This window comes from Miscanthus floridulus, chromosome 5 (assembly GCF_019320115.1).
Source record: "Miscanthus floridulus cultivar M001 chromosome 5, ASM1932011v1, whole genome shotgun sequence".
NCBI lineage: Eukaryota > Viridiplantae > Streptophyta > Magnoliopsida > Poales > Poaceae > Miscanthus > Miscanthus floridulus.
In genome coordinates, this window is record NC_089584.1 from 122,790,034 (window position 1) to 122,802,116 (window position 12,083).

General features: G+C 44.0%; 1 pseudogene; it reads right to left on the reverse strand.

Moving 5' to 3' along the window:
- Positions 1–1,108: 1,108 nt before the first annotated feature.
- Positions 1,109–2,047, reverse strand: LOC136453369 (blue copper protein-like; annotated as a pseudogene).
- Between the last annotated feature and the right edge of the window lie 10,036 nt (positions 2,048–12,083).

The window sequence follows — 12,083 nt, forward strand, 5'->3', positions numbered from 1 at the left end:
ACCTGGGCTCAGGAATAAAGTCACCGACCGACCCCGACTGGACGTAGGACACGTTGCCTGAACCAGTATAAATCCTGTGTCATTGAGTGCTAGGCCACCTCCGATCACAACGTACAGCAAAACTACAAATATTCACTAGTTGGTCACTTTCTGTAGCGACAATACCTCACTCAACTTTTAAAACCATTTATCTTACCTCCCTGACCCTGTTATAAGCAGTTTTAAAGGCGGTTTTGTCTTTTTCTTTTTATTTATTTTGACTAAATCTTTAAAAAATCATAGTAAATCACACAAAAATCATAAAATGAAAAATCCAATTTTGTTGGACTCCACATAAGTAGATCTACATAGTGAACATATAATATGATATGTTTTAATACAAAGTTTTTGTTGTGTCTTTAGATCTATGCTTTTTTATAATTAATTGAAATAATTTATAGCTGCAGTTTCTATGGTCCAATTGTGATGAAATTTTTATGGTGGACTAATTATTGTATGATTGAATTGTAGTAATTTATTTATATTTAACAGGCATAAACCTAAATAAAATCATCCTCTTTTGGCCGCTCTCAATTGTTCACGAAGAGGAAAGGTCCTCTCTAGAGCCCCCAAAAAAAACTAATCACCGTGCAGCTGCAAAGGCCCCTATGAGGCGTTTTTTTTTTGCCCATGATAAGTCCTTTTTATTTTTTATTTTTTTCTCTTCTATTTTTCGGTTTCATTATCTTTTATTTTCTTTCATTTTTCATGAATTTTTCAGTTTACTTTTTTCCTGAATTTTTCTTCCTTTTTATTCATTTTTCTATTTTTATTTTTAATTATCTATACGTGGTACATTTTGCAATGCTCCTTAATACCTATGAGATGTTACATGAAGCATTATTTGGTGTTCGCTGAGTATTTATATAATGTTCCATGATGTATTTTCTACTGTTTATACAATACACATAAAATGTTCCATGGTATATCGCCATGTCAATTATTAGCAAGGAATAAGTATACTGCTAGTTCATTAACATAAACTCCTTACAACACACGAAAGATACAAGCCCAAACTCTCAACAAATACCACACAATCTATCTACTAATAAAACGTGCACATGATTGGTTCATATGACCCGGTGCCTAAAACCTCCTGATCTCAAACTGGCCTCTCCCGCTCACAGGGCTACAAGCATGAACCAGCCAAGAGCTGCTAGCGCCGCTGTGGCCTCGCCCCACGTTGCTCAGCAGCACGGTAAGCCCGCCCGATGTTGGCGGCGGCGGTGGCGGAGCTGACATCGGAGCAAACATCGCGAACGGAAAGTCTGCTTCGGCGGCCTGCACTGTGGGGGCCGGTGCCGGCACATGCAGGGTTTCAGGCGGGCAGTACCTCTTCCTGTGCTTCTTGTGCCCTGCACGTCTCGGCGGCGCAGCCGTGGGTGCCGGCGCTGCAGCCGACGGCATAGGCGCCGGTGATAGCGCCGGCGGCGGCAGCAGCGGCGGCGAAGTGGGTGTGGTGGGTGCGGGTCGGTCGGCGACTTCCACCACCATCTTCATGCCGCCCAGGCAGTGTCCCGGCGCGCCGCAGATGAAGTAGCGCGTCCCCGGCATGGTGAGCGCGATGGTGGTGCTGCCGCTGTTGTCGTAGAAGATGGGGTCGGTCGTCGTGCACGCTTCGAAGGCGTCCTTGGTCACCTCCATGACGCTGTGGTATGAGTTGTATTTGAAGGCTGCATCGTGTTGCATTGCATGCGCATAGGAATCATCAACGCGATAAGAATTTTACGAGGACGGCCTATGGTAGGCATGCAACACATAATGACAGACGACAGAGTATATGTATACGAGCTGATGCCTGATGACACTTACTTAGGCTATCTCCCGCCGCGAAAGTCTGGGCTGCGGCCCAGGACTTGTAGTCCGTCCTGCCGTCCCAGCCGCCGGCCGGGTTGCCGACGACGTAATCGGCGGCCATCACGACATTTATCAGCGACAATGCCCAGGCGACGCACGCCAGTGCCTTCATCGTCCCCATCTTCGCCGTAGAGGGCGTGATGGCACCAGAGACCAGAGAGGCAGACTGCACCTTGCCACGGTACCTGAGGTTGTCGTAAGCCCATAACAAGGTGCAGTCTCTGGTCCTCCATATATACGCGAAGGGATCACCGCTGCGTCAGTAAACCCTACATGCTGCAAGCCTGCAACGGTTACAAACTCTGGCACTGGCACGGAATTTCACTGTGACAGGTCATGGTACATGGAAACAGCCAAGGAGTTGGTAGGCGTCTCGGAACAATTTGGCAGAGTAGATCAGCTTTTGGAACTGGTAACACGGCAGTATATTCGCCCGTTTCCTTTCCTGCAATGGTAAGTTTCTGTTCTATATATGTACCTCATCCAGGCCATGTGCACCTAGGTCCAGACAATCGGTACATTCCCTGGGCACGCAGAGGTTTGCATAGTTCGCCGCCGCTCGCCGACAAGCGCATCCAGCCGCGAAGAATGGCTGCGGCAGGCTACCGTGCGCACCGACAACCCCCCCCCCCCCCCCCCCCCCCCCCCCCCCCCCCCCCCCCCCCCCGTTGTCCGTGCCGAAACAATGGAAATGTCCGCAAACAAAACCATTTCGTGCATGCACCGACCGAGCGTCACTTTGCGGTTGTCCGTGCCTTCCACTATTCCGGCGAACGCGCGCGCGAACCAGCCACCAGGCAAGGAAGGGCTCAGAGTCAGAGACCGAGGTGAAACATTCCGTTCCCACAGGAACGTGGAATCTGCCCGGAGCAGGATGCGGCCGGGGTGAACAGTCCAAGCGCGTAGGGACTGGCGAGAGAGCACTGCTCGGCCGCGGACCACCGGGCCGGTCCTGCCGTCCGATTTTTTTTTTCTTTTTTTTTGGCCTTTTTTTTTGAAAGTTTGTCACACATACGTTTCCGGAGTTATGCTTTCAAAATCTAGACCCTCAGTTCGGCGTAACAATAATTAGCGCAGAGATTACACATCTCGGCGCCAGAGCATTTGGCACCGAGCTTCCTCAGCCACGTAGACGTTGACGCAGACGTGACGGTGGCATGGCAGCCACCTCGGTGCCATGGTCATTAGCGCCAAGGTTGGCGCCGGGATTATTGGCGCCGAGCTTGGCGCCGATGTGGTGTTTTAACCCAGCGCCTAGCCTTTCTGGCCGAGGCTTCTTCCTCTTCTTTCTCCACACTCTCGGGATTTTGCTCTCCCCACTTCGCCTACCTCATGAATCGGCATATTGGACCTTGAAAACTTTGATTTGATCCGTAGATCTTCGAAAGCAAGGTATCCTCGCTCCGCTCCTAGTTTTTTTCGCATCGATTCGGTATATATTAGTCGAATTTTTCAACCTAAGAATCGCCATTACTGAGTTTCATGCAATTTTTAATATTTGTATTATACAACCGTATGATACTAAGGCGTGAAAAAACTAGCAAACCAAGGTATCCTCAAATGAAAAACCATAGGTTTAGGGTTTAATGTTAATTGCTTTCGGTACTTAGCACGAAATTGGTTAAATTATAGTTATGGCCGGATGATCGAAAATGCCTTCGACCCATTGTCTCTGCCTAGTGGTGTTCCAGTGCCCATGTGCTTTTGCGGCGATCCTTGCAAGGTAGCCATGTCCGATAAAAGAGACACGTATAGGCAGAGGTATTGATTGTGTTCTAATTTTGCGTTTGAGGCTACACCTCGTCAGCGCCGCATTAACAAGATGGTGATGAATTAATATTGTGCAATAATTATTTTGTGTCATATGAAATCTTGCATTATTTTTTTTGTTTTGTAACAATTGCATTTGTTGCAGACCTCTCCACCGCTCTGTGATTTTGAGTAGTGGATCGACACTGAGATCAAGCCTGAAGACAAGGAATGAATGCAGAAACTGTTACGGTGGGAGGCAGAGGACAAGGAGATGATGGAGAAGAGACGCAGAGAGGAGGCTACAGAAAAGGAGCACAAGGAAGAGAAGGAAAGGAGACGTGTTTCTACGTACAGGGAGGAGAGGGAGAAGAAGCTTGAACGTGCACGCCGAGCGAAAGCAACGATGGAGGAGAATCTCGATGCCGTGAGAAAGGGAAAGTGGCCTCGTTGTACTCAGTAGTCTTCATGACTTGCTAGTTCTATGGTTTATTCATGAACAATGTTGTCTACTGTTGGACTTTTTATTATGTTGTCATGTAATGTACTTTAAGTATGGGCATAGTTAGGTCATATACTGCGTTATTTAGTTTGTCGGCATGTACTTTTAGTATTATTGTGTTGTTTAATGTGTCATAGTATTAGACTTTTCGTTGTGTTGTTGTTTTCATTATCTGTGGTCATAATATTCAGTTTAATATTGCGGACGTAGTGAAATGAGATCACGTACTGCAAATAAAACCTAACAAAGTAGGGCATTATATAATTCAACACTCACAACACATGAAATGACACGTGAGAACATATACCAAACTAGGGTACAGAGGTCCTGAACTAAACGTAACGTGCCTTAGGTAATTGAAGCGAATAACAAGCACATGAAATGGCATGTGAGAACATGTACCAAACAAAGGTACATAGTTCATTTGACAAAACCTAACATGCCTTAGGTAATTAAACTAAACAACAAACATATTTAACAAACGAAATATCATAGCAATTACCCATGCTCGCGGGTATTTGAAGAAGCGACGACCTCCGTCGATCTTCTCGGTGAACATCTGCACTAAGCAGTTCTCACCATGCATGAATTTTGACCAATCTTCCTTTCGTTTATCGTATTATCTGATATGACACTCTTTAGTGAAATCACTCTTGCTCTTGGGGGGGGAACTGATACACTGATTTCTCAATAAAATTAGGACCAAGAGACCCCTCCCACACAATGGGAGTTCCCATCGTCCTCCCCTTTCCTCTCCCACTCCTAAAACCCTTTCCTCTAGATGACCATCCAGACATTACTACTTCAACGAAACCAAATACTAATTTGGTTTTGCTTTTGGTTAGCAATGCATCCTGAAACACATGTATATAGGCGGAGGCAGGTTTGCTAGCAGTTATATTGTGTTGTAAATACTTCTGAAAAGTCTACTCAGAATCACTGAAAAGCCTACATCGAAGGACACTGGAGAGCCTAGATTCCATGACTGAAAAGCCTATTCAAATTTAGACTTCAATCATCATTTCAAAGGACACTAAAAAGGCCATTCGACGGTGACATAATAAATCACTGTAAAGGCTAGATGCTATAGGTGTACTGCACAAATGTACTTTAGGCAGAAAATTTTGGCATAATTTCCTCTATTTTTTATGCAATCCATACACAAATGTGACATGAATATTTAAACTCAATACAACATGTTCAAACATACAAATATATGCCTCATTCATCTCAAATCATATACATGAGTATATTAATAGTACACACAGTCCATAATTATAGTCCATAGTAGTTCATAGTACATAATAATAGTCCATACAGTCTATAATAGTTCATAATGAAAGTCCACAAAGTCCATAATAGTACATAATAACACCTACAACAAACTCTACCAGAAACCCTCACTGTCTCCTAGTCTTACCCTTATCCTTGTAACCAAGAGCGTCAGTGCCTGGAGTGTAAGGGTTAGGTGGACGGCATCGCCTAGTTCTTGGAGGTTGTGTAGGTCGAGTCGAGGGAGCGTCCTGTAGCTAAGACGGTCCATGCTCCTTGTGCCTCTGGTCCACCTACACATCGTCCTCGCCCTCGTACGCAATGCCTATGGACCCTGTAGGTGCTTGGCTAGACAAACCTAAGCCTCCTCTACCAGCGGAAGGAGCATGCACGTCTTGTGTTGTGGCTGTCCTGTAACCATAGCGAGCAGCCACACGGCGTAGCCGATGTGACAGTCTCTGTGGTATAAAATCATGTTAACTGAAAGAATTTAATGTATTAATATTATACTTGAAAGAATTTTTAGAATCTTACGTCTAGGAAGCTACTTGTGTCGTTGTCCTTGACTCTCGGATGAAAGCGCTCAATGTCTTCAACCGAGCATTTGAGGATGTTGCCCTGCAACAAAGTTTTCAGTAAGATTGTATTGGTATGCAACTGAACATAGAAAAATAAGACAATTGACATACCACTCTATCTAAGATTGGTCCTACCTTCCTACACGAGTAGTTTGGTCGTACATCATGTCTTCATCGGAGGAGGACTCGATGTTGGCGTAGTCATCTTCTGTCCATTATAGCCTCGGCCTACAATGTGTCGAACCTTGGTACCAAGCTTGGTAGCGCCTGTACTCATGGTTTGTGTGTGGCTTGTCATTCTCGTCCACGTCGGCGTCCAACAGCTCCCACTGTTCAATGTAGTAGTGGTGGTGCTTCTCCGAATAGAAAATCTTCCTGTTTTTCTGACGATCCAACCTCCATGTCACGTATACCATCGTTAGTGAAATTTTTATACAAAGTAATATAAATTTGTGCAGAAAATTTTGGCAGAGTTTCTTTTTTTATGCAAACCAAACAAAAATATAACACGAATATATGCATTCCATACACATACATTCATCTCAATCCATATACATGTGACCATATTAAAAGTGCACGTACGTCATCATTACTTCATCTTATATAGGAACTAATGGAAATCAACTATAACGGGACAATTGAAATAGCAGAACACTTACTTATGTAAGTCAACACTAGTCAAGAACGGAGCCATTGGCCAAAGCTGTCTCACTATAAATTGGCATGCAACTCTATCTAGCAGGTGGAACTCGACAGCATAGAAGCAAATTAAAGGGCACCTCATCCTATAGATGTTGTAGTCGCATCCACACATGTTGCTCAACCAAAAAGGAAGTGCCCTCTCTCTATCATATGGCTCCCATGACACCTGCAACATGTTAAAGCAAGATGTTAGATGCTATACTAAACCATTTCAAACTAGCATGGGAAATAAAATTTACTTATACTAGAGGTCGTGAGCGTGTCTTGCTCATTCATGAACTCAATGTACACCTGCTCTAACCTTGCGTCTGAAACTCTAAACTGGTCCCAAAGGTATGCCCACGTCGGTTGCCAGCATGGAGGCTGACCTGGGAACCAGTAACGACAAGCCAAAACCTCAGGACAACCAACTGGTAGATGAGCCCACATCCAAAATTGGAGTAGGTACACTCATCCATTACGTGAGGCTGAGGACGAAGTCCGACGACACGCCTTGCAAAGCTACTAGTAAAGAAAAGTCAACACTGCAGAGCCCTATCTGTACTGACCCGCTTGGTTCCAGTCAGTGAGGTAGTGGACCCACATCCATGATGTAGTGTCCCCTATTGTGTCGAAGATTAGAACTCCAGAAGTTCAAGCCCCTTGCTCACCAACCTCACACCAAGGAAAGCATCTACTCATGTTCTCCAACCTTCTGACCTGCATGGCCCAATCACTACGTTGCCATGAATTCTCAGACCTAGCATCTTCTGACAGTCCTAGAGCGTGACTGTCATCTCTTCGAAAGGCAAGTAAAAGCTGTGTCTCTAGCCGCTACCTACATTTTAGACAAAGCAAGATTACGTGTTAGAAAGGCAAGCGCATGAACAAATGCGTATGAATGGAGGCAATGGTTGAAGATAATACCTGTCAACCAACATAGTTAAGGCCGCTAAGTTGAACGTGGGCAACAGATGATGAACCTGAAAAGATATGACATCTAGGCCAGCTCTTTGGAGGAAAGGAGTGTACCTATCGTCATACTACATGTCCAAGAACCCGTTGTGGGTTCTAGGATGATGGAGCGAAAGGTCCTACATGGAATAAAACATAGTCTCCTGTTACTTCACAAACACATATACGCTTACAAAAAATTGAACAAGACATATAGATTATTACCTGCCCCTCCGCTATGAGACATCCTCGGTGGGTCTCCTCGTACACCGGGTTGAGTAGGTGGAATTGCTCCATCCTATAAAAAAGTCAATGAAATAGAAATTCAATATACAATGAAACATAAACTTAGAAATGTACAAGTAATTGACACAATTAGAAGCATAAATTGAGACATGCATAATTAATGGAATGAATATGATAAATATGAAATAATGAAAACAACCACTAGTCGCACCTCACTAATCTGCCAATGGTAAGTGTGTGAATTGTGGCCCAGTCTACCACACTTGCCACACTCATATTGCTCGAGGTCAGTAAGAAATGGGGTTCCTCTCCCATGCCTCATTCTTCTAGGTATCTGATCCATAACCATCCTGTGCCTCATCCTCTTCCTAGATCCACGCTTGTTCCAACGGTAAGCTCGATCTGTAATGTACTTTGGCCCGTCATATGGAGGCCACTGTCCAGGGTCTCGGAAAGGCATGAAGTAGGGCTCCATGTGTGCACAAGCGTGTCGACACTAAACTCATGAGGTATCATGCTCTCGATATTATAGTTGCGATGCCTAGCTGCTGCCACCAAATGAGAACATAGAAAGTGGTATCGCCATGGTTTACCACAAGTGCATGTGAAATCTTGGAGGACTACCAATGCGTCCTCGGCTTTCAAACCTTGCCGTCGGACGTTGTACCGCCCCTATGCTCAACCTGATAAGTCCCTGTGGCATGGTCAAAACATGTAACCTCATGTATGCCAGCCTTTCATTTGCCTTCTCTAGGTGTGCCTTCGATTTTGGAGCCTATATCTCTCCATCACTCCGCACTTCATTGCATGGGCATGTCTATCGTTGCAGCAGACAACAAGCTTGTAGAAGGTGAATTGAACGATTGCATTCACAGACTAATCAAGTCGATACCAGCCATCAAGAAGCAGCACCGGCTGATAATGGTGACGTCCAGACACTTCAAGGTTCATCTGAACAAACTCTAGGTACTACTACAAATCAGATACAGTATAATCCTAGACCATCAATACAGCATGTGCAACAGCCGGTGGGGCAAGGTCAGAATCAAGTGATCAATTTTGGCACATCAGGCCACATACAGTCGTCGGCTCAAAAAATAGCACCATCAATTCAAAGGATCCATAGAGATATAGATCCTTATGTCTATAATCAGAGACTTCAAGCAGCGAGCCAGCAAAGAATCCAACAGATTGAGATTCCACAAGGCTATCACTATGGCACGGCTTATAACACCATCCACATGATGTCAAATCCATGATATCAAGGCACGTGAGATTTCAATCCACAGATGGGTCAGCAAGTACCGAGAAACCCAAATCCGCAAGCTGACGAGTTGCTGCTGAAGGTGACTGAGATGATGAAGAATTAGTTCGCTCTGAAGCCAAAGGGGCTGACCTTTTCGTACAAACGCCCATACCTAGAATGATATGATTTGGTCGCTCTTCCTACAAATTACAGGCTCCTACAGTTCGCCAAGTTCACCGGTCAAGACAGTACAAGCACAATAGAACATGTCAGTCGGTATCTTACATAATTGGGTGAAGCGTCAGTTGAGGATGCCCATCGAGTTCGTTTCTTCTCCTTATCCCTGTTAGGGTCAGCCTTCACTTGGTTTTTGTCACTCCAGTCAACTCCATTGCTAATTGGGTTAACCTAGAAAAGGAGTTTCATATATATTTTTACACTAGGACTGGAGAAAAGAAGATAACCGATTTGACAACCATGAGACAGAGGACTAATGAATCGAGCATTGAGTTTCTTCAGAGATTCCGAGAGACTAGGAACTTATGCTTCTCATTAAACTTGGCCGATGATCAGCTAGCTGCTTTAGTTGTCCAAGAAATGTTGCCAATGTGGAAAGAAAAGCTGCTAGGATAAGAATTTGAGAACTTGGGTCAATTGGCTCAACGAGTAGCAGCGCTCAATAGCCAATTCTAGAATATGCGCAGAGATACCCGATTTTAGAAGAGTACCACCGTAGCCGAACTTATGATCCATACTCAGCAGATGATGGCTATGAAGATGAAGAAGAGGAGGTTGTTGTAGCTGAATAGAATTAGGGCAAGAAGACAGTAATGGTGCCAAATCCTTGGGGAAGAGGAGTCGAGGAGAGCTATGACTTTGATGTCACAAAATCGGAGAAGCTCTTTGACTTCTTACTTGAGAAGGGCTAGATCAAATTACCGGACAATCATGTTATGTTGCCCCCCCGAACAGTTGAAGAATAAGAAGTTCTGCAAGTTCCATAATGCTACTTCTCATTCCACCAATGAATGCAGAATTTTCCGGCAGCATATACAGAGGGCTATTCAGCAACGGAGGCTCAAGTTTGATACACCTTGGAAGATGAAGGTGGATGATAATCCTTTCCCAGGAGATCAAAATATAGTTGATATTGGGCTATTGAAAGGAAAAACTAAGGTCCTAACATCGGCCAAATCGAGAGAAGCTGGAACAGTTGATCCCAAGATGCAAATATCGGCTGATGAATATAGAGAGATTAGAAAACATCGTAATCAGTAGAGGAGCCGATATGAACAAGGGAAACATTAAAGGATGGAGCGACAAAGCCATGAGTCACATCTTGGATCCTGTTAAACAAGTGGCAGTGACAGAAGGAAAAAGATTATCAGCGATGGTTAGAGGATCAAGAATACCAACATCAACTAGAAGAAGAGAGGTATGAAAGGAAACAAGCCAAATCACACTGGAATTGTCCTTTCTTCAAATACTGCTGGAACGAAGGTTTGAAATTGCCTACCAGACATAACTGTCTAGAATGCATCAATCAATATTGGGAGTTTAGGCAATCTCAAGTCAACCGCCGGTCTATCCATGCCCAGGATGCATATCATTATAATAACATGGATCGACGCTTAAAAAATAAATGTATTCATGATCGGCTGGGAAAAAGAGTTATTGACCAAGACTGGGCTGATCATGAAGAATGAAGCAACTAGAGGGAACATGTTTGGTAGGAAGACCAATGATGCCCTAGAGGTTTAACAAGAAGCTAGAAAAGAAGGGTGCAATGCGTAAGGAATAAGGAGATGGAACAGGCTCAGCCATCCGGTAAAACTCAAGTATGGCGTACCAAGCAAATAGTTGATAAGAAGCAACCATCGGCTAATATCCAAATGGCTTTTCTATTGCCATCAGAATTTAGAGCTCCGACAGATCAGGAAGTTTACTCAGACTTCGATGAATCAGAGTATGAAGAGATGGTTGCCAAGTTGATGGTTACACACCAAGCGATATTTGATAAGCCAGTCAAACATCAGCACTTGAAGGCTTTATACATGAAAGGTTTTGTTGATGGGAAGTCGATGAACAAAATGTTAGTGGATGAAGGTGCTTCTGTCAATATTATGCCATACACTACTTTTTGTAAGCTTGGCAAGGAACCAGGAGATTTGCTTGAGACCGACATGATGCTTAGAGACTTCGGAGGGAATACATATAAGACCCTGGGGGCAATAAACGTCGAGGTGGCAATCAGGAGTAAAACTCTGCTCACCACGTTCTTTGTCATCGATGGAAAAGGCTCATACAGTTTACTCCTCGGTCATGACTGGATTCATGCAAACTATTGCGTGCCATCAACCATGCATCAATGTTTGATTCAATGGCATGGAGATGATGTCGAGGTGGTTCACGCTGATGAGTTTGTGACCATCGCAACAGCCGATCCAGTGTTTTGGGAATTAGGAGACTTCAAATGCCTTTTCTAGCAAAACATGGGAAGGAGGCCTCATTAGGATTAATAATGAAGGCCAACAGCCAGTTCAAGCAATCGGCTCTAAAAGTTTGTTTTAATCGATAAACATGGCGTCACGTCGGCCATTGAGTTAAGGAAAAATAAACATTGAGTCTTGGAAATGGGTTTAGGCCGACGTATGTGAATGCTGAATTAAAGTGTAAGTGTGATTCAGAGCTATTGGATTTCTTAAGAGAAGTTTTGTTTCGCTTAATAGGATGCTTGACTTGGATTGATCGATCGTTTGATCTTTGGAATGAAAAATGCATGAAGAGATGTTATCTTGACATTTGAATTTGATAGCCGATTCGTTCTCGGCTCCAATAGCCGGTACCAAGAGGGTATTGTCTCTAGTTCAAAAAGTAAAAATCTTCAAAGATAATAAAAGCCGATATGATATGTATCACCTATAGAGCAAAAACAAAAAGCAAAAACAGTCATACGCAA